We start from the raw sequence: 27,324 nt of genomic DNA on the forward strand, positions 1-27,324 counted from the left end.
CAAAATTTTACTTTAACGCTTACTTTAAAAGAAAATAAATACCCACGCAAATAAGATTTTTCATGGCTGTGTTGAACATTAGCATTCATCATACACTAGCTAGAACGAAATTTATATTCTAAGATACGAAGGTTCTTGTGAGCAAGTAAGCTATTTTTACTTGTGCGATCGTCGCTGACCTAGTGAGTGATGCTCACTTACACCCGCGAGCACGTAACATACTAGCCCTATGAGATCGCCTTATCGCTGCAAGTGTTGGCTCGCGCGCATTTATTGATACGCAGCTGGTAAAGGTTAAAGGCAGTCTAATTTTACTCCAGTCACGTTATGTTTTCGAGTTACTCTTCAAGATAAGATGATTCAGCAGCTGAACTATGTTTTCCTTTAGGCTGTTTTCCTTTAGGCTGTTTTCCTCAGTCGCTGTTAATCAGTTTTTAAAACGCGTGAAGATACGATGAAGGATCGTTGGGTAACAGATGGCGATAAACTGGCGTGCACGGGGTCATCTGTGGAAAGCAATGAAACCGTGGACGGACGAATAGTCCAGGAAACCAAGACTTAAAAAGCCACAAACCTGTGAAAAATTTCTCCAAAGCTGAATTTTTGCACAGTTGTAGATTTGACTATGCTTAATAACATACCGAAAGTTTACCGCTGTAGACCTTGTGCGTATCACCGAAAATTTGCATTTAAGTCCTAGATGACAGCGACTTACATCAGTCCATTAAAATGCTACCCATTTGTACAGCTTTTAATTTAGACTGTCCATAAAACTACCAAAATAATCTTGAGACTCTAATACAGCTATTAATGTTGTAAAAAGCATAAATTGTTAATATTAAAGATGTGATATTAAGCGATTAATTCATGACATATTATTTTTTATCTTTGCCACTCAGATAAAAATACTATTTAAACCAATTTGAAGAGTCCAATGCGAAAAATGTCTAAATAAATGTTTTTGGTTATACCTTTAGCTTTAAGACAGTATATTTATAAAGAGTCTAACGTAATTAGTTGGCTCATTAAGCGGCCCGAGCGTTGCAGTGTACTGCGGCCGTACTGATCTCTCACGGCCACCGCCGTTCCAGCGCGGCATTGCGACACACTGCGTACTGCGACACTCATTCAACTGGGTCTTATTTAGGGATTACTTAAAACATAGCTAATTCATATGAGAGGGTGTATGTTACATGTAATATGATATGCATTTTTTTTCTTATATGAATGTTTTTTGATACAATAAAATTAACAATAAACGATTTCTGCTTGGAACTTGTAAATGAAAAACTCTAGAGGACCTCTGGTTTTATATCTGCATTGATTTATTCTGTTTCAAAAATTTTATTATTAAAAAATATTTTTTTAGCAACAAATTTTTTTTATTTCTGATACATCGTTTTATTTTCGATCAGAACAATGCAAAATTTTAATGTAGCCTGTATTCGACAAAATGAAAAATTATATATTTACTTCTTTAAAATTAGTTTACTACATAAAAATTGAATAAAACGATACATCGTAAATGTACTCTAAGTTTTTTTTTTTTTTTTTCACTTTTACAACATAATTCCTATAATAATAGGTTTTTTTTCCAGAAAATAAATAAAACACGAGTTGTGTTGTATAACGTATAGGTAGCATTACATATTCAGTTTTTTTTTTAATAAGTTAATGTATTTGAGTGCTGCGCCTAGCTGACGTCGTTGGATTGCTAGTGGCAAAGAGCGGTGGTGGATGTTTTTGCAAGAGTTTGACCGTATTTTATGACCCTACCTGTGAGAGGGTGTTCGTACCAGAAATCCTAACGGTTAAGGAAACTATCCATTCTCTGTAGTCACGTACGGGTGTGCTACTCGCGCAATATCGTCAAATATCACAACTTTCCGGGACGTTCGGTCATTTCTCGGTTAGCTCTGGTTTCACCATAGTAAACGGAACAAAATCTTGTCTGTAGTGATTTCATATTCCTATTACCGTAGTAGTATGGCGTTTGAGGACAAACCAAGTTTGCTGTATACTGGGAGCCTACTTAGAAAAAGTATTTATAGAGTTATTAAATTATTTACGAAACACAATTTTGTGGATCGTTTGGGAAATTATCATTTAGGACTTAACTGCTCGTTATTGGTGTGATCACAAGGGATCATTGGTAAACTTTTGACATGTTACTAAGAAACGTTTATTCTACAACTGTACAAATTTTCTGCTTTGGGATAATTTTCCATGTTTCTTAACAGCGAAATTCGTCCCGACCCCAAGCCGACTTCGGCAACCTCACAGTAGTACACACTACACGGCTCGGATAGCTTCAGGCATGGGCGTAGATCCCGGGGGGGCCAGGGGGGCCCGGGCCCCCCCTGGAATTAATGGGCCCCTCCTTGGGGGGGCCCACTTCGTGATTTTAAAGTTAATGATGTACACAACATATATATCAGATTATTATTTACAACGACGACAGACACTTTGACATGCTTTGTCCTCAGAAACGACAGTATTATAGGTTTCAGGTAGTCTGTTTTTAAAGTGGTTTTGCTCTCATGTGCGCCAGTCTTCTGCTTTCTTGGCAAACATCAACATGGATAAGTTCGTGACGCGGAAGAAACGGAAAACAGAATCTGATTTTCACCTGGTAAGCTTGATTGTTTTATAAGTAGTGACTATTAGTTAGGTAATATATTTTATTTAAGTGATTATGTAACGTTATTTTTTCCAGTAAATAACCAACTTAATACTTTAACAGTAATTATAGCAGAATTTAGTTTATTTACGAACTTAAACTTATATACCATTTTCTGGAATTTTTTAGCTCATCTCCATTCTGTAATAAGGCTAGCTGCTCTGTACATTACATGTGAATATACAGGGAAAAAAAATTTTCTTCGTCAATATGGAATTTAAAATCACTCCCCTTTTATTATCAAACGATAATTTTCACAATTCATGGCCCATAATCACTTTATAACATTTGTTATTTTATAACTGCAACACTGCACGAGTAAACAGAAGTAAGAAAGAGAAAGAAGTATTTAAACGTTACACATTCATATTTAGGTTAATAAGGAAGCAAACGCGCCTCTTTAATACCTAATCAAGCGGCATATTTTAATTAAATAATTCACTGCCAAAATACTGATTATACTAAATATAAGCCGAGAAATGTATGTGGTTCAATTAGCTGTAGGATAAATTTCATAGTTCTATCTCCGAGATGTTTCATTTGTGTCATTAAGTTATTTTTTTCTTTTTTACCTGGTTGATGCCTTTACTAAATAAAATAGTTTTTAAGGGTTTTAATATGATTCGATCGTTCATTTGATGTTGATATGTTTATTAGCTTTGGCGCTTTGGGTTTTTAGGGCGCATCAAAAACTGTGAACAAAAAATTTCACGAACAGCATTTGAATCGCAGTAATTATGTGATGTGGCATAAAAAAACCCGACACAGTGCGAGTCGAACTCGCACACGAAGGGTTCCGTACCATTATCTATAAAAACGGCAAAAAAAATCATGTCTGTTGTATGGGAGCTCCACTTAAATATTTATTTTATTCTGTTTTAGTATTTCTTGTTATAGCGGCAACAGAAATACATCATTTGTGAAATTTTATTCTTTTTTCACGTTTGTTGTATGGGAGCCCCCCTTAAATATTTGTTTTATTTTGATTTAATCATTCTTTTTAAAGTGAATATATAACTAAATATTCTGTGAATATTTCAAGCGTCTACATGTTGTCGTTTTCAATATCGAGCAAAAACGAACAAAAAAATCAAGTTGGTTGTATGGGAGCACCCTTAATATTTATTTTACTATGCTTTTAGTATTTGTTGTGTCTAACTATCACGGTTCATGAGATACAGCCTGGTGGCAGACAGACAGACAGACGGACGGACAGCGGAGTCTTAGTAATAGGGTCCCGTTTTACCCTTTGGGTACGGAAGCCTTAAAATGTAACCCCACTCTTTACATCTTAAACTTCGTCAGATTGAGATGATTTTAATAAGATCTGTTACCCTAATATTAAATTTTTACTGATTTTCTTAGCAACTTAATCGGTCTCTACGGTGAAGCTGACATTTTGCTTCAAGATCTGAAATTAGAATAAACAGTTTTGGAAAATGGTAATGTATGGGTGGGGTGTTATCTATTTGCATTATATTCACGTATATTAGTAGTATAGAAAAGGGGTTCCTGGCACACGGGTTCTGGGTGTGGAGCCGAGAGCCGAGCCACATCAATGACATCACGACTATCTGTGACGTCACGGCGGCCATCTTGGAGGAGTGTAGCGGGACATAGCGTAACGGGACAAGTTTGACCTTGACCTTTGACCCTCAAAATTCGCCAAAATTGGGCAAAAATTGCCCAAAATTCCTCAAAAATCGTCAAAATTTTAATTTACGTGGGAAAAAATTCCGCCAAAAAATCTCAAAAAATTCCTCAATTCAAAAATTAGGATTTCGAAAATCCTCAAAAGTCATTTTGTCTTAGAAAGAACCCAAATTCCTAAAAGAGGCTTAAGCATCCTTGTTTACAGCCTCCGATAAGCCTCTTACGTCATCTAGGATTATGACAGCCATCTTGGATTATGTCGTCACCGTTGCAGTTTCCGTTACGTCCGCCATCTTTAACTTTTTTATTTATTATCCGATTTTAACGGAAATTTTTTAGTAGTATAGGAATGTATGTCCGAGGACACGGGTTCTGAGTGAGTAGCCGGAGCCGGTGTCCGCCATATTGGATTGTGACGTCACGGCGGCCATCTTGGATGAGTGCAACGGGACATAGCGTAATGGGACAAGTTTGACCTTGACCCTCAAAATTGGGCAAAAATTGCCCAAAATTCCTTAAAAATCGCCAAAATTTACATTTCTTAGGAAAAAAATTCCACCAAAAAATCTCAAAAAATTCCTCAATTCAAAAATTAGAATTTCGAAAATCATCAAAAGTCGTTTTGCCCTAGAAAGAACCCAAATTCCTAAAAGAGGCTTAAGCATCCTTGTCTACAGCCTCCGATAAGCCTATGACGTCATCTAGGATTATGACCGCCATCTTGGATGAGTGTAACGGGACATAGTGTAACGGGACACCGCGTAATGGGACAAGTAGATCACGGCGGCCATTTAGGATCCGCAATTTTGGATGACGTAATTGTGTTCTCGAAAATTCCGGCATTGTGTTTTCCGCCATTTTGGATGATGACGTCACCGCTGCAATTTCCGTTACGGTCGCCATATTTAAAATCTTTATTTATTATCCGATTTTAACGATTTTTTTTTTAAATTTATAAAAAAAAAATAATAATAAAAATTTAATAAATTTTTTATAAAAAACAAACATTTACGACACGGAGCTCGGAGTCCTCGGTTCGAACCCGACGAGTGCAAAAAAAAATAAAAATGGCGACCGATCCTTCCCCCGTGGTGGCTGCAGGCAGACTGACTCCCACCACTTTTTTCATAGCATATATATCATCCGGCAGTATGACGTCATGTACGCCATCTTGAAATTTGGACGTCATCTTGAAAATCTTTATTTATTATCTGATTTTAATGAAAAAAATTCCAAAATTCATCAAAAAATTAACGTATTTGAATTATGTTTGATTATATCGATGTACGTCCTTGGTTCGATTCCCGGCGAGAGTAAACGGACGATCCTTCCTCCATGAAAGCTACCTAGACTGATCTACCACCACCAGTACCAAGGTAGATATCATCAACTGGTATGACATCATGTCCGCCATCTTGTCTTCATCCGCTGGAGACCACCATCTTGTTTTCGTCTGCTAGAGTGTGCCGATACCATGTAGTATAATTATCTGGTCACTATACTTGTGTCCTCAACTGTTGACATTGAACATTGACCTTGGCCATTGACCTTGACCTTGAAATTTGACCTTGCCTTGAAATTTGACTTTGTCCTTGTCGACCATCATGGATTCGACATTTTATGTTCAGCACATGCTACCAGGAGCTACCACCTGTCGGAGTACGCCATCTTGTGTGTGTACTTGTATTATAGAGTACATTTCCATCTGGATAATTTTATTCTAACCCGCTACAGTGCAGTAATCATTTATTACCGAGGTGCCCCCGCCATATTGAAACTAGGACGCCATCTTGAAATCATGTAATAATGTAGCTAGAAGAGCGGGGAAAAAAATCCAAAATTCATCAAAAAAATCACTCATTAACTTACATATTGATTCGATCCGCTCCAGTCCTTGGTTCGATCCCTGAATGATGCAAAACATTTAATTTTATATAAAAAAATAATTTCAATAAACCATGTTCAAAATTCTTAAAGAGACTTTAAATCCTCTACTACCATCATTCTATCAGACATCAAGACCACCATATTGGAAATTCGTAATTGTAATGCTAGAGATTCGGGAAAAAGTTCAAAATTCAATAAATAAATTTGTAATCTATATACTGATTGATTAGATCGACTTAGGTCCATGGTTCGATCCCTGACCGATACAAAACAACTTTAATTTTAAAAAAGTACCAGTAAAGTGTAAGGTTCGAGGAATAAAACAGCTAAAAGTCTTTTACAAACATAATATTTATTACACAATTTCTATCCTACTACAGAATCACTTGCGAAAGCCAGCAATCTTATAAAAATTTAGCCCTGCATAGACGTGCAACGACTACTTCTTAGCTCCAAATGGCTCCAAATGCTCCAAACGGTCTCCAAATGGCTCCAACAGCTTCAAAAAGGCTCCAACAGCTTCAAAAAGGCTCCAAATGCTTGACAGCTCCAAATGCTCCAAAGACTCCAAAAGGCTCCAAATGCTTCAGAAGGCTCCAAATGCTCCAACAGCCTCCAAATGCTTAACACAGCTCCAAATGGCTCCAAATGTTCCAAACAGCCTCCAAATGCTTGACAGCTCCAAATGGCTCCAACAGCTCCAAAAAAGGCTCCAAATGCTCCAACAGCCTCCAAATGCTGAACACAGCTCCAAATGGCTCTAAATGCTCCAAACGGCCTCCAAATGTCTCCAACAGCCTCCAAATTCTTAACACAGCTCCAAATGGCTCCAAATGCTCCAAACGGCCTCCAAATGCCTCCAACAGCCTCCAAATGCTGCAAAAGACTCCAAATGCTCCAAATGTCTCCAACAGCTCCAAATGTCTCCAACAGCTCCAAATGCCTCAAAAGTCTCCAAATGCCTCAAAAGTCTCCAATTGCTCCAAGAGCTCCATCTTCAATTGGTTCCAATTGATTCCAATTACTTTTCTTATCGAACTTGACATGAATACTAACATTTCTTTATTAGTATACATTTTGACTGGCAGTGGTAACGTATTTTGCACCTTTAAGTTATAAGTTTTATTTAGAAATCAGATTTCGATAAATGGTATATACCATTTGGAAAGAAAATATGTTAATTTATCTTCAAGTTTATACACATACATTTAATTTAATCCATTATTGTATGTAGCCAGCTTCCCTCAGTTCTTTGAGTATGAAGGATATTTCTTCAATGTTCGAATAGTTTCCTGCACAAAGCGATCCATGTAGTAGACGTAGCCTGTCAACCAATATGTTAGGATCTTCCCATGTGGTATAATCAATCTCTTCTGCTGCGTTCATCATCCTTGCACGTTTATAATAAATATTATTATCTCTGGTGTCTATCGTTTTAACACCAACCACAAGGTCACTTTCGTCATCGTGCCAGTGATTATCACAAGATTGATCAGGATAATTTATTTTATTATGACGTTTCCATCGTTTTGGTCTCAAGTCACCATCACAGTCTTCGCTCTTGCTTGCTGTCGGTGCTTCAGCACAGTACTCAATCATGTCACCCTTAGATGTGTCAGCACAGTCTTCGTTCATGTCAGCTTCTGATGTGTCACCACAGTCTTCAATAATGTCAGCACCACAAACTTGATCAGGATAATTTATTTTATTACGTCGTTTCCATCGTTGTGGTCTCAGACCGCCATCACAGTCTTCGATCTTGCCTGCTTTAGGTGCTTCAGTACAGTACTCAATCATGTCAGCCTCAGATGTGTCACCACAATCTACAATCATGCCAGCCTCAGATGATTCATCAAAGTCTTCGACCTTGTAAGCTTCAGGTGGTTCTCCATCTTTCACATTTTCATGGAGACGACTAGATATTGGAGTAAATATATTTTCATTTATAATGTGGTTACAACTTCCTTCGTTTGTTATAAATTTTAAATTATTATCTTGATCCAGATCAGTAATTTTAGCATTAGCTTTTCCGCCTTCGTTCCTCTTCCGCGATGTTGTAGCCCAGTCTTCGTTATCTTTATTCATCTTAATTGTACAGGTCTTGTAATGTCTATCCAAGTAATATCTTCTACCAAAGGATTTCTGACACTGACTGCAATGAAATGGTTTTTGACAAGGATCCAAATTACACTCGCTTCTCTCATGTCGTTTAGCATTCTTTCTCAAGGTAAACACCTTGCTACAGTATCTACAGTGATGACGTTTTGATACAGCAACAAATCCCGTTTCAGGATTCATATTAGTTATTGAGACTAATGCCAGATGCAAACTAAGAGTTTTAAATTAGATATATTACTTAAATAGAATTTTTTAATTATTTCATCAGCGAGAATTAATTTATCTCATTCAAAGGTACTTGTTGCAAGTAGTTCTGCTTTTCAACAAAAGATGTCGCCACATGTTACTTGCAGGTAAATAATTATTAGTTCTTTTATGCGGGATGCGGGATGCTCACTAACGATCGCAAAAAGAAGGATGGCTTCGCTAGACTCCAAGGAGAAGGAAGTTCGTCCATCCTGTTAGTGCTTCTTAGATTTCTCAGAGATTATTTGACTGAGTAATGATATATTTTTTTTTTAATTTCCACCTGATAAAAATATTACAAGTGCTGATTTATTGACAGAATTTCAATAATTAAATGCAACCTTGAATAAAAAATGACATGACTCATTAAGTAAAAAATTCTTCATGCAGAGATCAATTCCACATCAGTAACCAGAAGCACTCGGAGAAAACCATCAGATGTCTAGTCAGGAATAATCAGAAGCACCCAGAGAAAACCATCAAAATATTGTCAAGAATAAACGGGAGCACACGGAGAAATCCACCATAATATTGACAAGAATAATCGGGAGCACACGGAGAAAACCGCCGCAAGTTTTCTTTGATATCATAAAATTTCACGAAAAAATAATAATAAAAAATAAAAATAAATTAATAAAAAATTAAAAAATATAAAATAAAATAATACATAAAATTCTGGCTTATACTAGAACTCTATCTTTGTTCAACAATGAGAAGTTCACAAGCTAGCAGAATATATTTATGTATTATTTTATTTTATTTTTTTTAATTTTTTATTAATTTATTTTTATTTTTTATTATTATTTTTTCCTGAAATTTTATGATATCAAAGAAAACTTGCGGCGGTTTTCTCCGTGTGCTCCCGATTATTCTTGTCAATATTATGGAGGATTTCTCCGTGTGCTCCCGTTTATTCTTGACAATATTTTGATGGTTTTCTCTGGGTGCTTCTGATTATTCCTGACTAGACATCTGATGGTTTTCTCCGAGTGCTTCTGGTTACTGATGTGGAATTGATCTCTGCATGAAGAATTTTTTACTTAATGAGTCATGTCATTTTTTATTCAAGGTTGCATTTAATTATTGAAATTCTGTCAATAAATCAGCACTTGTAATATTTTTATCAGGTGGAAATTAAAAAAAAAAATATATCATTACTCAGTCAAATAATCTCTGAGAAATCTAAGAAGCACTAACAGGATGGACGAACTTCCTTCTCCTTGGAGTCTAGCGAAGCCATCCTTCTTTTTGCGATCGTTAGTGAGCATCCCGCATCCCGCATAAAAGAACTAATAATTATTTACCTGCAAGTAACATGTGGCGACATCTTTTGTTGAAAAGCAGAACTACTTGCAACAAGTACCTTTGAATGAGATAAATTAATTCTCGCTGATGAAATAATTAAAAAATTCTATTTAAGTAATATATCTAATTTAAAACTCTTAGTTTGCATCTGGCATTAGTCTCAATAACTAATATGAATCCTGAAACGGGATTTGTTGCTGTATCAAAACGTCATCACTGTAGATACTGTAGCAAGGTGTTTACCTTGAGAAAGAATGCTAAACGACATGAGAGAAGCGAGTGTAATTTGGATCCTTGTCAAAAACCATTTCATTGCAGTCAGTGTCAGAAATCCTTTGGTAGAAGATATTACTTGGATAGACATTACAAGACCTGTACAATTAAGATGAATAAAGATAACGAAGACTGGGCTACAACATCGCGGAAGAGGAACGAAGGCGGAAAAGCTAATGCTAAAATTACTGATCTGGATCAAGATAATAATTTAAAATTTAAAACAAACGAAGGAAGTTGTAACCACATTAGAAATGAAAATATATTTACTCCAATATCTAGTCGTCTCCATGAAAATGTGAAAGATGGAGAACCACCTGAAGCTTACAAGGTCGAAGACTTTGATGAATCATCTGAGGCTGGCATGATTGTAGATTGTGGTGACACATCTGAGGCTGACATGATTGAGTACTGTACTGAAGCACCTAAAGCAGGCAAGATCGAAGACTGTGATGGCGGTCTGAGACCACAACGATGGAAACGACGTAATAAAATAAATTATCCTGATCAAGTTTGTGGTGCTGACATTATTGAAGACTGTGGTGACACATCAGAAGCTGACATGAACGAAGACTGTGCTGACACATCTAAGGGTGACATGATTGAGTACTGTGCTGAAGCACCGACAGCAAGCAAGAGCGAAGACTGTGATGGTGACTTGAGACCAAAACGATGGAAACGTCATAATAAAATAAATTATCCTGATCAATCTTGTGATAATCACTGGCACGATGACGAAAGTGACCTTGTGGTTGGTGTTAAAACGATAGACACCAGAGATAATAATATTTATTATAAACGTGCAAGGATGATGAACGCAGCAGAAGAGATTGATTATACCACATGGGAAGATCCTAACATATTGGTTGACAGGCTACGTCTACTACATGGATCGCTTTGTGCAGGAAACTATTCGAACATTAAAGAAATATCCTTCATACTCAAAGAACTGAGGGAAGCTGGCTACATACAATAATGGATTAAATTAAATGTATGTGTATAAACTTGAAGATAAATTAATATATTTTCTTTCCAAATGGTATATACCATTTATCGAAATCTGATTTCTAAATAAAACTTATAACTTAAAGGTGCAAAATACGTTACCACTGCCAGTCAAAATGTATACTAATAAAGAAATGTTAGTATTCATGTCAAGTTCGATAAGAAAAGTAATTGGAATCAATTGGAACCAATTGAAGATGGAGCTCTTGGAGCAATTGGAGCCTTTTGAGGCATTTGGAGCCTTTTGGAGCTGTTGGAGACATTTGGAGCATTTGGAGTCTTTTGCAGCATTTGGAGGCTGTTGGAGGCATTTGGAGGCCGTTTGGAGCATTTGGAGCCATTTGGAGCTGTGTTAAGAATTTGGAGGCTGTTGGAGACATTTGGAGGCCGTTTGGAGCATTTGGAGCCTTTTTTGGAGCTGTTGGAGCATTTGGAGCTGTTGGAGACATTTGGAGCTGTCAAGCATTTGGAGGCTGTTTGGAACATTTGGAGCCATTTGGAGGCTGTTGGAGCATTTGGAGCCTTTTGAAGCATTTGGAGCCTTTTGGAGTCATTTGGAGCCTTTTGAAGCATTTGGAGCTGTCAAGCATTTGGAGCCTTTTTGAAGCTGTTGGAGCCATTTGGAGCTGTTGGTGCATTTGGAGCTGTGTTAAGCATTTGGAGCTGTGTTAAGCATTTGGAGCTGTTGGAGCTGTTGGAGCATTTGGAGCCATTTGGAGCTAAGAAGTAGTCGTTGCACGTCTATGCAGGGCTAAATTTTTATAAGATTGCTGGCTTTCGCAAGTGATTCTGTAGTAGGATAGAATTTGTGTAATAAATATTATGTTTGTAAAAGACTTTTAGCTGTTTTATTCCTCGAACCTTACACTTTACTGGTACTTTTTTAAAATTAAATTTGTTTTGTATCGGTCAGGGATCGAACCATGGACCTAAGTCGATCTAATCAATCAGTATATAGATTACAAATTTATTTAATGAATTTTGAACTTTTTCCCGAATCTCTAGCATTACAATTACGAATTTCCAATATGGTGGTCTTGATGTCTGATAGAATGATGGTAGTAGAGGATTTAAAGTCTCTTTAAGAATTTTGAACATGGTTTATTGAAATTATTTTTTTATATAAAATTAAATGTTTTGCATCATTCAGGGATCGAACCAAGGACTGGAGCGGATCGAATCAATATGTAAGTTAATGAGTGATTTTTTTGATGAATTTTGGATTTTTTTCCCCGCTCTTCTAGCTACATTATTACATGATTTCAAGATGGCATCCTAGTTTCAATATGGCGGGGGCACCTCGGTAATAAATGATTACTGCACTGTAGCGGGTTAGAATAAAATTATCCAGATGGAAATGTACTCTATAATACAAGTACACACACAAGATGGCGTACTCCGACAGGTGGTAGCTCCTGGTAGCATGTGCTGAACATAAAATGTCGAATCCATGATGGTCGACAAGGACAAAGTCAAATTTCAAGGCAAGGTCAAATTTCAAGGTCAAGGTCAATGGCCAAGGTCAATGTTCAATGTCAACAGTTGAGGACACAAGTATAGTGACCAGATAATTATACTACATGGTATCGGCACACTCTAGCAGACGAAAACAAGATGGTGGTCTCCAGCGGATGAAGACAAGATGGCGGACATGATGTCATACCAGTTGATGATATCTACCTTGGTACTGGTGGTGGTAGATCAGTCTAGGTAGCTTTCATGGAGGAAGGATCGTCCGTTTACTCTCGCCGGGAATCGAACCAAGGACGTACATCGATATAATCAAACATAATTCAAATACGTTAATTTTTTGATGAATTTTGGAATTTTTTTCATTAAAATCAGATAATAAATAAAGATTTTCAAGATGACGTCCAAATTTCAAGATGGCGTACATGACGTCATACTGCCGGATGATATATATGCTATGAAAAAAGTGGTGGGAGTCAGTCTGCCTGCAGCCACCACGGGGGAAGGATCGGTCGCCATTTTTAATTTTTTTTGCACTCGTCGGGTTCGAACCGAGGACTCCGAGCTCCGTGTCGTAAATGTTTGTTTTTTATAAAAAATTTATTAAATTTTTATTATTTAATTTTTTTTATAAATTTAAAAAAAAAATCGTTAAAATCGGATAATAAATAAAGATTTTAAAGATGGCGACCGTAACGGAAATTGCAGCGGTGACGTCATCATCCAAAATGGCGGAAAACACAATGCCGGAATTTTCGAGAACACAATTACGTCATCCAAAATGGCGGATCCTAAATGGCCGCCGTGATCTACTTGTCCCATTACGCGGTGTCCCGTTACACTATGTCCCGTTACACTCATCCAAGATGGCGGTCATAATCCTAGATGACGTCATAGGCTTATCGGAGGCTGTAGACAAGGATGCTTAAGCCTCTTTTAGGAATTTGGGTTCTTTCTAGGGCAAAACGACTTTTGATGATTTTCGAAATTCTAATTTTTGAATTGAGGAATTTTTTGAGATTTTTTGGTGGAATTTTATTCCTAAGAAATGTAAATTTTGGCGATTTTTGAGGAATTTTGGGCAATTTTTGCCCAATTTTGGCGAATTTTGAGGGTCAAGGTCAAACTTGTCCCGTTACGCTATGTCCCGTTGCACTCATCCAAGATGGCCGCCGTGACGTCACAATCCAATATGGCGGACACCGGCTCCGGCTCCACACCCAGAACCCGTGTCCTCGGACATACATTCCATATACTACTTATATTATTTTTATAGATTTTTTCATGGCTATTTTATGTATTTAGTTCAGGAAATTATTCAAACATGTTTGAGAGATCACTTCTTATAGTCATTAATTAATAATTACTGAAACATATTTTGCTCCGCTTTATTGTTAATATCACTTACGTAAAAATAAAGCGTATAACATACGAGCTTATCATCTAGAAGACTTGTTTCGGTTGACCTCTAGCGCAAAATTCTTAAACCACAGAATTCACGGGCCCCCCCTGGAAATCCTACAGATTTGCGCCCATGGCTTCAGGGGTCAAACAAATTGTATGAATCCCTTAACAAATATACCCATTTAAAGAAGAATAAATATGCAACAACGTTTATTGAAAGCGATTTTCACGTAGGGCTCTTTATATTTATGTAAGATGTATTAACTTTTCCGTAAAATTGAATGAAAATGAATTTATCAACTTTAATGATTTAAATTGTCTATTTTATATAACTCTGTGTACTTTTTATTACTATCCTCAGATAGGGCAATGTTTCTAGATTATTTTGGGTTCCATACTGTCAGTCTACTCCATAAACTGCATTTGCAATATCCATTATTGTGGATCATTGCAAAAAATTGACATTTTGGGCTTAACTGCTCGTTTTTGGCGTGACGCACAAGGTTTGCATCGGTAAACTTTTGATATGTTACTAAGAAACGTTCACTCTACAACTGTGCAAAGTTTCTTCTTTGGGATAATGTTCCATGTATTAAAAACCATTGTTTCTTTACAGCGAAATTCGTCCCGACCCGAGCCTACTTCGACAACATCGCAATAGTATACACTACGCGGCTCGGATCGCTTCAGCGGTCAGACTAATTGTATGCGACACTTAAAAAATATACCAATTTAAAGATGAATAAATATGCTACAACGTTTACTCTAAGCGATTTCCATTTTGGGCTCTTTAAGTTTATGTAAAATGTATTTATATTTCCTAAAAATTGAATGAAAGCGAATTCGTTAACTTTAATGATTTAAATTGTCTATTTTATAGAAAGATGTTTAAACTTTGTACTTTTTATCAATATCCTCAGATAGGGCAATATTTCTAGATTATTTTGAGTTCCATACTGTCAGACTACTCCATAAACTGCATTTATAATATCCATTATTGTGGATCGTTGCAAAAAATGGTCATTTTGGGCTTAACTGCTCGTTATTTGGTTTGATCACAAGGTTTGCATCGGTAAACTTTTGACATGTTACTAAGAAACGTTCATTCTCCAACTGTACCAAGTTTCTTCTTTAGATAATTTTCCATGTATTAAATCCTTTGTTTCTTTACAGCGAAATTCGTCCCGACCCGAGCCTACTTCGACAACATCGCAGTAGTATACACTACGCGGCTCGGATCGCTTTAGCGGTCAGACACATTGTACCATGCTCTCAACAAATAAACTAATTTAAAGTTTAAGAACTTTGCAACTACTTTTATTTAATGTTTTCACATCGGGCTCTACGTGTTTTTGTAATACGTATTTTCATTTGTGCCCTTTTTTCAGTACACCTCTCTTCTAATGTTATCGAATAAATATCATATTTAGTTAAACGTAGTAAAAGATTGTTATATTTAATCATTGAGAATAATGTTTTGAGTAAGTTTTGGTTTGCTATTCTGAAAGTATACTATAGTAATTACGTTATAGTGCCATATTGTTGAGTGGTCAATAAAGTATTATTTAGGACTTAACTTCTCGTTTTCGGTGTTCCGCGCAAGGTTTGCGGAGGTAAACATTTCAAATGTTGCTAGAAAACTTGAATGTTACCACTGTTTTAAATTTCAGTTAGGAGCAAATTTTACAAAGATTAAAATCTTCGATTTCGTCGGAGTGAGAGTGGCCACAGCGCTTGCGGCTGTGGCTCTGTCGCAGTGCGTAGACGACATTGATAAGCTCAGGAGTCTCTAGTGATCCTATAAATTAAGCTAGACTTTTGAGAGATATGTCTCTGTAAAGCTTAAGAACTATACAACAACTTTTGTTAAAGAAATATTTGCGTAAGACCCTTTATTGTTAAGTGAATTGTCTTTTTATTGCCGTGACTGATGTAAAAAAACTTTTTTCATTAATTTAACATTTTTTTTCTTACCTTTAATATTAACTTTTAGAACTTTATTCATTATAAATGTGAGTAGTAGTGCTTTAAGATTATTTTCATATAGCTTTCGAGAGTCTACGGTTAAAAGTGCGAAAATGGGAAGCATTTTAATGAACTGCTGCAAGTCGCTGTCATCTAGGACTTAACTGCAAATTTTCAGTGATACGCACAAGGTCTACAGCGGTAAACTTTCGGTATGTTATTAAGCATAGTCGACTCTACCACTGTGCAAAAATTCAGCTTTGGACAAATTTTTCACAGGTTGAAACCTTTGTTTCCTGGGCTAGAAGCGCAGATTCTTCCGCCCGCATCATGCGCGGCGCGCAGCACTTTGGCGGCCGAAGGCCGAGCAACAAAGCAGGCCGAGCGACGAGCGATGGCGCCACAGTGTTGCCACGTTTACCCTTATTACACCCGCGTGACTCACTGATCACGAGCGCCCGTGGTTGTGTACTGCATATACTCGTATATGCGTATCTGGGCAAGTTTAAAAGGTTATTTTGGCAGGTTATAAATGGCTCCGAGGATTTAATACATTATTACAAATATAAACGAAAAAACTTTTGAAGTTCCGAATGACGGTAGATTTCCCCCCCCCCCCCCCCCCCCCCCGTATATTGTTTCGAGAAATGGTCAAAACTTAATTTTTTTAACATATTTTTTCTAGTTTTATACCACATGAGGTTTTTTTTCCCATGTGTGGGCCCTACTTAAAGATATTTCAACACGTACAAGTTATATGTACGTTACTAAATAATTCATTGTAATGGTTCATTATACTGATATTGCGTTCCTTAATGCAGTGTAGGTAATTGATGGACAAAGTTAATGCTATAAATATATTAAAAGAAAAAAATCACTGCAAAATTTTAATCTGCAGAAAATACAATTTTTTTTTTGCCGTGTGAGCAAACAAAAAAAATTGCTCACAACATTTCAGCTAACTATTATTACGGAAGAGAACTTGTGTTAAGTCTTGGCAATTTCATACTAAGCCAATTGCACTGCAGCAATATTGCCACTGTCCAAAAATTCGGGAGGTCTAAGATTTGCTTATCCAAAGCTCGCCGCTCGTTTGTGCAACTTCGCTGTTGGGATTTTAAAAAAACAAATTGCGAGAATACATTTTCACTGTTTAGAGATTTTAAATATTTCCGACGCAACTTAACCAACATTTCAGTTAGTTGCAATCACACAAGTTTTTGTAACAATTTTATTTAGGCAACACCTAGTAAAACCTACTTTTTTTTATATAAAACAGCAAAAAAAAATACATTCTCGGATTATTCGAGAGTCGTTTGCTCGGGGTTAGTTTCTTAAAAAATTCTGGCTAGAAAGAGAAAAACAAAACACGGGAAAGTTAGTAAATATGTTTACGATGTCTTCACTTCGGTCGGAAACGTATCGCGGGAAACCCAAGATCAACATTTGTTTACTCGTGGCTGTTCTGTGATAAGTGTAGGTCGCCAAAACCGCGACAACAGACTTGCCCCGAGAGCTCTTGGTAGGCGAAGTACGGCCATCTTGGACGGCCGCAGTGCTTCGTGCGTGGTCAACTCAACCTGACAAACACAGGGGACATCTTGCATTCAAGGCGCGCTGATAAAGAGGTCCTGACATTGTCGAATTCTTCATCAGTTGGACGAAAAAAATAATTTTATCTATCCAATAAAGTTTGTGCATGTGAACATGAATGAAATCATGACACAGCACTTAAGTTAACTATTGGTCTAAACCAACTTTACATTTTTGACAAATAAATGATACATGTTTTCCATGTTATTCCAGTTTGCGGGAACCCTGGATCGTGTCGTTCGGCGTATCCGTGTCCGATTACCTCTCATCTGTCGAGACGTGCGAGTCTTGCAGTACTCAACTCGGTAACGAGCAAATTCATGTGTTATTATATTGCAAATAAACTTATAATACGAAACTCGGAAACGAAATTTAACGTAAAATTCTTCAACATAATGCCGAGCGTGATAAAACTGACAAATAAAATAGTCACTTTCCAAATAACATACTTTCTAGAATTAACTGCCTGAATTGTAAACGTTGCTTGCCACCACCAAAATGCAAACAGAAATTAGCGACACGAAACAGGAAATTTTAAACTATTAAGAGACGGCTCCGGTAGTTCCCCGGCTTTGGGCATTATTTTCGACAAGGAATTGTATTACAATACTGCCCATCTTGTTAAAATTCACTAAACACTTAATGTTATAAAGTTTCCGCACACGTTAGACAAACGTCTGTGTCATTACTAAAATATTAACATGAACACTTTAAAACACACATTATAACTATGTATATGTTTGTATATTTGTTTTTGTTTAAACGACTGAAATAAGTCTATAAATACTTTCTACAAATAAGCCCGAACCTTAATGAGCTGATCCAACGTTATTTAATTATTTTAAAAAGTAATAAAAAAATGCATTGACGAGGTTTGAACCACGTCCCTGAGGTTAGCAAGCGCGCGCTCTACCGCTGTTTTACTAAGCTTCTTGGGAATTTAGGAGAATATATATTATAATCATTGTAATGCCAGTTTTTATTAGGTATTTTAAAATTACAATGTGTGAATTTATGTTGCTACACGTGGGTCCGCCATCTTTGCTACACATTTCCATTCATCGACTTTCGTTACATTTTCACGAAATTACTTCTACCAAATGTCGTATATACCGAGAGCTAAGATGTTTGTTCGTCAAAACAAATACTCAACGCGAGAACACATTCCGCCAAAAAGAAGGGGTATTGGCCTTCCCGCGCCGCGCCCGCGGCAGTGTTGTCATTCCACTCGTGTCCACACCCACACCTTCCCGCGCCGCGCCGAATAGCAACGAGCACCGCAATGACACGCTCTCACGGACACGGCACATCCTCTTGGCGCGCTGCCTCACGCCAAATCATTTACACATACAAGGAGGGACATTAGCATTGCGACTTTAACAGTGTAAACTGAAACCAAGTTTTGCGCGACATGTGAGCCATCTGTTGTGTGGGCCCATTACTACTAGCAAAAAAAAAAAACACTTGGACTAGATGTTCAAATCCAAAGTCTTAGGTTTATATACTTACGTCTAATAGAAGAAAAATAAACGATGCGAAAAACATTTAATAGTGTTTTTAATAAGCTAGCAGGTTCTATATAAATGAGTAGGAGATGTAAAGTTTAAGTTACACCACAAAATGTGTAGCAAACAAAATAAAGGGAATTAATTTTCACTTGTTTCTTTGCCTGATAATAGCTTATGCTTTACTTCTCACAATCATGTAGTATGTTATATGTAAATTATAAAAACCCACTATCTAGCGGGTGATCCCGAAACTATTTCAAAATAAAATAGGTCTCAGTCTTGGCAAATAGTGTTTCTACCCCGTGCATTTACATGCCGACTGCGAGGAACACCTAGCATGTTGTAACCCCGTTCGCTCACGATGACAGTCTTCCAAAATGGCCTTTTGCACCGTGCCGACCTTTGGACAGAGATCTAATGATCTCGGGCCAAAAAACTATCCAAGGACCATCCATCCAATCGTAACGCCAAAAATTTCCGGGGCTACGCCGTCTTCGCTCGCAGAAACCAAAATTGCGGCAACAGCGTTGAAGAACAGTTACTGTTAAGGCGCATATAGATTGCTACACGGCCAACAAATATGGAGAGTAATTACGACGATATAGAAACCTTTATTAATACATTAACAACTCGTCAAATAAATAGCATTTAAAACAATTAAAATAATTGTATTTCATGCGGAAAGTGGTTTCAACGCTAGAAAAAGCCGCGTTTATCATACTTTTGATGTATATATTTACGTCTGATTGGAAAAGTGACCTACATAAAGTGTTCGTACATATATACATGTCTGCTCATGCTATGTCGATCCAAGATCATCGTTACGACCTGACGGTTCGTTTCTTGGTTTCAAGCGGTCTTCGTTCGGCGCTCAAAACACGATAGTGCAAAATAAAATCATAATTGGATTCTGATCTGGATTAGACCAGTTAATTAAAAAAAAATATCACACCTGAACGCTTAAGGTGTAGTGGTCATGTCTAGTTGAACATTAAAAATAAGTCGATTGTCGCATGTACAATTAAACGCTATCTAACGTTCAACTCTGGTAACGTTAATTATGCATTTACTTAAAGTAAAAGAAAAGATTGTCATTGCCAAACTTTCGCGTTTTTCGCTTCTACAAACCAAGTGACAGGACAAATCACAGCTAGGAAATAATAACGTCTGGCATTGCTGTATCGCGTTACCTTAGACTGCCTTGTTCCAAATGTTAAATGTTTAATGTTTATAATTTTAATATTCCCAGGTCTACTAAGTTTTTTATTTGGATTATAAATAGATAATTGATTACATTTACACTAATTCTGTCCCAACTATTCAAGTATATAACGTTTTAAGGCAAATTATACAGTGGACGTTTCATAAAGTGCTATTTTAGGCAGGGCTTATAAACTACGCAAGAAACGCAAGATGCAAAAGGTTCAGTAAACACATCTTAAGAGTACCGGTTTGTAAACTACGCAAGGCGCAATAACGGTACGCAAGTATTGATCAACTACCAACTTTCTTGTGTTTTGGACGGCCATATTTGTAGAGAAGTGTTCCAAACACTTAAGACGCAGACGTTATGTGCACAGAAGCCCACGATGTTTTTTTTATCATATACATCGTCTTTACACTTGTCAAAATTTCATACGATGTTAGAAAATAGTATTTATACAAATTGTTGACGATTTTCGTGATAAATATGAATTGTCAAAAGACACCGAGGGTAAAAAAAAATATGTTTTCGACTGTTTTACGATTTGAGGTTATAGGGTTGGAGACGACTTGCGTGCTTTATAAACGATGGTGACTTTTTTTTGCGATGGTTGCGTGTTGCGTCCCTTGCGTAGTTAATAATAAAATAAACCCAGCCTTAGGGCCCTAAATAGCAAGTAACCAAAACCGCAGTTGTTGTTCCGCCTCCATTCGCGCACTAAACGCTCTCTCCTCCGGTGTGCGCGAGTGTCCTCAGCGTGCGGGGGAACCGCTATGATCGGCGAGTGCCAGCAAGTGGCCGTCCCCCCCGCATTGAAGTCGCGTCTCTTCCGCAGTCCCGGGGAACAACTTGTCCGCCGTCGCGTCGGCGCTCGGCTCGCAGTGATCCGTCTCGTCCGCCAGTCAGGTGGCCCATTCCGCTTCAACTCTGGACGGACGGATGAAATTACAACCGCACAAATGTCTGAAAGGCAATGTTTCTTATTTTAAAAAGTTTTTTTTATTTGTTAAGCTGCTTCCGCATTATGTTTTTAACTTGCCTTTGAACACGTTTTAAAGTTTAATATTTTTAAAAAAAATTGAGACACAAAAGTAATTCACAATGCACGGTAACTCGAAAATATATATCTAAATAGATATTTTAAGAGTATTTATAAGTGCATGATCGTCAAACTGGTAAACCTTAACAAGATAAATCTCCTCAAATACCTATTTAAGCATTAATAGTGGTTGGCAGCGTCCAAGTGGAAAAATATTATGACGGACGTGCGGATCATTTAGACTGACTATTTCCTTGAGTTTTCCCTATTAAACCGATCGAAGACTGTGATGAAGCATCCGACGTTGACAAGCTCGAAGACTGTGATCAAGTACATGCCTCAAGCTATCTTGCACGATAGAATGCCTATATTAAACACTTAAAATACTTATTAAAAAAAATTCAACGCATCATACATGTTAGGCCATAAAATATTTTCCCGCGCAATACAAAGTTTGCACTGTCATTTTCATTAATGCTACATAACCAATTCTGCCGGTCTGTAATATAAAAAAACCATATTTGATCAAAGTTTGAAACAATACATTATGTACTGATTGTAGACAGGCGAACGACATTTGATCGAACTACTTATCATTAAGTAATACACAGTTTAATTTATTGATGATTCTTTTACGGAACATATGGATTTATTAACTACACATGAATATCTGATATAAAATATATGCACTGATTTTAAGACATCAAAGGAATCAATAATATTAAAGGTTATTAGTCCAGTTTGGTAACTAACAATTAGTCAATTTTCCTGTTTTTTCCTTCAGGTTTTTGAAGACCTTTTAAAATTCCCTGAGTTTTTCCCTGTTTTCTGGATTTTTCCTGTCTGGGAAACTCTGGTTTGTCTGGAAAAAAAGCGCAGGGGGAGGGAAATGACTGGTCCATCTGCGTGGTGAAGCTCAGGCCGTATGTGAATTGTTCCGCGATTTGCTCAGTTACAAACTTACAAGTTTATATTATATACACAGAGTTCATTTGTTTATAATAAATCATTTGCCGTTACTAGTTGGTATAATTATTTATTACACAAATCTCTAAAACATATAAATTTGCGATTTGCTGAAATTGAGAATATTTACTTTGATTACTAAGCTTATAAATAACACCCACATATTTAACTTATAAATTTGGTTAAATACACAAAAATATTTCCAACGGATTTACGAAACACATCACTTTTGTGTACACGATTGATCAAACATTTTGTCCAAATCTGCAAACAAGGCATAGGTGTATGCATGATTTAGCAACAATATTAGCCGCCACACTCATTCCTGAGTTCCCCGACCGCATGCACTTAATTATTAACTTTAACACACACACACACACACTTGGAACACTTGAGGCTGAAGTTCTCCATTCATAGCATATGTTTTGGTTGGTAACTAGTTTCTATCTTCCGAAAGCTGTGCCACATAACGAGTACGTGATAAGTGTAAGGATTTTTCCTTCTCGGGACCTTCATACTCATACTGCTGCAGGTAATGGCAACCAAACCGAGAATCTCCCAGCAATTGAATTATTGAGCTGAATAAATAATTTTATATTTTAGTTATTTTATGTAACTTAACCTCGAATTAGATTAGGATAATCCCCCACTGTTTACGGGGCCGAATAATGCCGAGAAACTCTTTTATCAGGGGGCGATAAACTCTTGTTTTGCAAGCATAAACATATTTTATACTACGAACTGTCTCACGGTAAAAATTGTTGCGCGGCACTGATTAGCTGTTCAGTAGCCAGGGATTAGCCATCTCAAGAGATTAGGCACACACAAGTTGCTACCTTTTTCGATAATCTAGGATAATGCCTCCGACATTCTGGTTACAGTAGTTAGAACGTTTGGACGAATGTAGATTTAATCCAAAATTAAACATAAATGTCGATACAACACACTGGACTGCGCAAGCGTTGGCCCACAGCAGTCAACGAGAAACAAATGTAAATCCCGTCCTTAATTGTTTCAGCTTTACAATGACGCCATCTTGGATATATTTGCCACAGCTTACAACACACATTCCGTATTACATTCTTTGGTTTGATGTGGCATAATGCCGCGTTTATAAACCACGCAACAGGCGCAAGATGCTGAAAAATTTAAAAACAATGACTTTTCAACTACCAGTTAATAAAATACACAAGATGCAAAAATGCAACGCAAGCATGGGTCATCTTTCAAATTGCGTGTTTTATAAACACACACACACACATATGTGTGTGTGTGTTTGTGTTTCCTGCGAAGTGTATTAACATTGCCAGTCTAGGAACGGGTTTGTAATAAAACAGTAGAGGACAATTCTTTTCCACATAACTTCTTTTGAAAATTTATTATGAAAATAAATGAAGTTAATTATTCACCATCGGAACACTTCCCTTCAAATATCGAAGGCGGAAACGAAAGCCGAGACGCAAGAAGTTAAAGGTTGGCCGACACTTGCGTTGCGTAGTTTATAAACAGGTAATTGAAAACTTAGTTTTTGAACATTTTGCTTTTTTTTTTAATTTTTTGTATAGTTTACAAACCTAGCCTGAGAAACTTAAAGCACGTAATATTAACTTTAACGTTAAATTATATTTAAAAAAAATTTCAAATTGCTAATGTCAGCGGCACACGTGAAAATGCGGCCCCATCTACAGACAAATTTAGTGTTTCGAAAGAAACAATGCGTCAGACACTACGCGTTGTAGTTATGTTGTATGAAGTGTATTTGTGTTCAATTTTATTTATTTGAGATGTATATTTTTGGTGTTCCTTTGTAACGTATCGATAGTTTTATTTGAGCTTGAGCTGCAGCTCAATTTTCCATCAAAAAAATTAATCAAAATTAATTTTTCCTAAAATAAATGGTGGGTTGCATGGTTCTCGTATTAGACGTTCCTTAATACTACGAAATGTATCTTCATATAACTTAGGATATTTTAAGGTAGGGCTACATTTCAACAGCACACGCACTGAAGTCGAATGTACCCTAACACACAGCGGCAGACACATTAGAAAATAGCACACGCACAGCAAACAGCGCGCACTCGGCGCACAAGAGTTTCTTAACTTTTCTGTGTGCTGTACGCTGATTTCTGTTCGCCAAAACAGCCTACACTACGTCAGCATAGAATAAATGACTTTTCTTTATTTGAGTATTTCAAAGCTAAAGAGGAAAGCCAATTTGAATATAAATTTGTGAGGAAATTCTTAGAAGTTTAATATTACCATTATATATGTAATTTCTAAACGTTAAAAACAAAACGGTGAAATTAAATGCTAGGATTAAGGTAAACAAATACTTATGTAAAAATAATACCTGATAATTCAAACATTAAATTCAAACAGATGTAAATAAAGAAAAAAATTGCTTGATATCGCAAATGTAGCCTAAACATTAGTCATGAATGTTTTACGCTCTTTTGCACTACTATAAGGAATCAGCATATATATATATATATATATATATATATATATATATATATATATATATATAGTTAAAACCAACAAGGCTTTTTTTTTAATTTTGTAATATGTTTAAGATGACAAAAAGCAAATGACAATTTGTTCTGTATTCGTTGGCAAAAATCATGTGACCGACCATTCTGTAATAATTAAATTGCAACATCTTAGTTTCCTCGATAAGATGTTGACATTAGTCTAAAGCAGTCAGCTTTACTATTTACATTACAAACCAAATATACGCTGCGAGGTAGTTCATACATAAGCCGTATGAAGTACTGCGCAAAATACAGAGTGGCTGCTGTAGCCACCCCAATAACATTACAAACTTAATTGGCAGTTTACTTCGAAACAGTGTTAATTAGGTCGTCTTGTCGCGAACGTTTAATTCACATCTGTTTAACGTGCCAAGCAGCTGGAGTAAGGACGAGGACAAGAGTACAAGGCTACTGTGCCAATTACCGAGACGTGACGTCACAGTCCAGGCACGACACAAGAGCGCGTTGCCAACATTGAAAATAAGTTGTATACAATCGAGACAGAGATTGCTTCCAAACACGTTGTAAAAAACCTACAAGCGGGGAGAGATTACTACCAAAACGAGTTAAAACAAGATAATTTAGAGAAAACAAAATTAAAAACAATAGCGTTGATTTGCACCTAGAAATCCAAAGACGTGTTCATCCTGGTTGCAAGACCAAACCAGGTGACATACAACTTCACATTACCATCATAGAAGATGATTAAATTAGAATAATCAAACCTGTAAATTTTGTGGCAGTCATACACTAGTGGTAATTAATAGAAAGTAAGACGTTTATGATTATTCTGGGATCATTTTGTGGATTTAAAACCTATGCTGGCTGCCAGATAGCGCGAGCTCAGAGCTAGTTCGTGATACGCGTAGAAGGTTGAGGTTATCTTGGCAGGTTCAAGTTTTTACTCCGTGGGTGCGCTCACCTTCCCAGAGAGATAAACGAAGGTGTTCCTCTTGCCGCGACACGTCCATGTCCCTCGTACGCGTCTGTTTACGCCCGTCAGTCGCGCGATGTTGGCGACACTGATCACACTACACGACCACCGCCCACGAGCTCCCGTCCTCGACTGGCTAGGCGCGCGCTGTCCGTCGGGGCAGCTTCCGACCCGCTCCGCCAGTGTTGCCAACTCATGCGGCGTCGCGTCTCCCGCCCCGCTCCGGACGAGTAGCATGCTGTGCGACTTTGGTTTTTCCTTCCCACGCATCTTACAAATGTGTGAGGGGAATGCCATTTTTGGATTCCCCACAAATTTATGGGAAACCTATATTCATGATCCCAAGTCCCGATGGTACGACTTACGAAATTTTTTGCATATTTTTTTGATTAATAATCCATAGACCACCAAAACATCGACACCTCAAAAGTTTTCATGTGTGTGTATATATATATGTGTTTGTGTCATTTTTATGGACACATTAACTGTCGTACGTATGCACAAACACTTCCAAACTGATACCTGATACATAATATATAGTAATGAAAAATCTCGGTCGAGTCGTTAATTGTCAAAATCCGACCAAATTAGTAGAAACGGGGATTTTTTTTTCTTCAAAAACGGACATCGCGAGAACTCCCATAATAAATATGACAAGAATCACTACCTATAAAGTTATTATATTTTGTTATAGTAATACCAACAACTTTTGTCAAAATACATTTTTGATACGGCCAATCATAACTGCAATGGGTGGGAAAAATATGGGTTTTATTTACCTGAAACAAATTGTGATGAATCCAGTCATTGCTGCAAGGGGTAAATAATTACGAGAAATCCAAAAACAAATTATAATTTCCGTACCATCTACACTAACAAAACCATTCTTATTTATTATTAAACTTCTTAATAGTGTATACAACTTTTATCTAAAATATTTTTTATATGATTAACACTTATTGCAAGAGGCGGAAAAAAAAAGAGGGATTTAAGAAGGGAAAAAAATTCAGATCTCTCTTAGTTCGATTTGTTTTGAAATCTTATAAATACTATCTAGAACATTTTATTTTAAACAATTTTTGATGGAATGAACTATTACTGCAAGGAGTTGAAGAAATAGGGGTTGAAATAAATAAAAATTCAAAACCTTTTTACTACTTTTACTATCAAATTCGTTCAAACTTGTTGTAAACATTATAAACGTTGTTTTAAACTTTGGTTCAAAATAATTTTTATACGACCACTTATTCGTGCAAGGAATGAAATAAATTGTTTTAAGGTAGAAAAATTCAATGCTAACGTATTAGACATAATTTTAATTTCTTCTAAAGTTATGCAATGTTGAATGCATTGAATTAAAAATATTTCAAAACATTTCCGCTGGATGCATGGAAAATGAGAACAGGTTAAATCAAATATTTTGGAATATTAGATAACAAATAGGATTTTATGTAAATTAATTTCTCAAAATGTTAGACGTTTTTAAATGTGTCAAGAATGTTCCAAAGAAAACAGTGCCTCGAAATATACCTATCTGCCCTTA

General features: G+C 36.7%; 1 protein-coding gene across 1 annotated transcript in view; it reads right to left on the reverse strand.

Annotated features, from left to right (window-relative positions):
- Positions 1 to 25,990, reverse strand: part of LOC134542584 (protein toll) — a 74,617-nt gene extending 48,627 nt beyond the window's left edge. Inside the window, exon 1 of the mRNA XM_063386959.1 lies at positions 25,770 to 25,990. The gene's annotated coding sequence lies outside the window, so the exon portion shown is untranslated. The remainder of the gene's footprint in view (positions 1 to 25,769) is intronic.
- Between the last annotated feature and the right edge of the window lie 1,334 nt (positions 25,991 to 27,324).

This window comes from Bacillus rossius, assembly GCF_032445375.1.
Source record: "Bacillus rossius redtenbacheri isolate Brsri chromosome 9 unlocalized genomic scaffold, Brsri_v3 Brsri_v3_scf9_1, whole genome shotgun sequence".
Taxonomy (NCBI): domain Eukaryota; kingdom Metazoa; phylum Arthropoda; class Insecta; order Phasmatodea; family Bacillidae; genus Bacillus; species Bacillus rossius.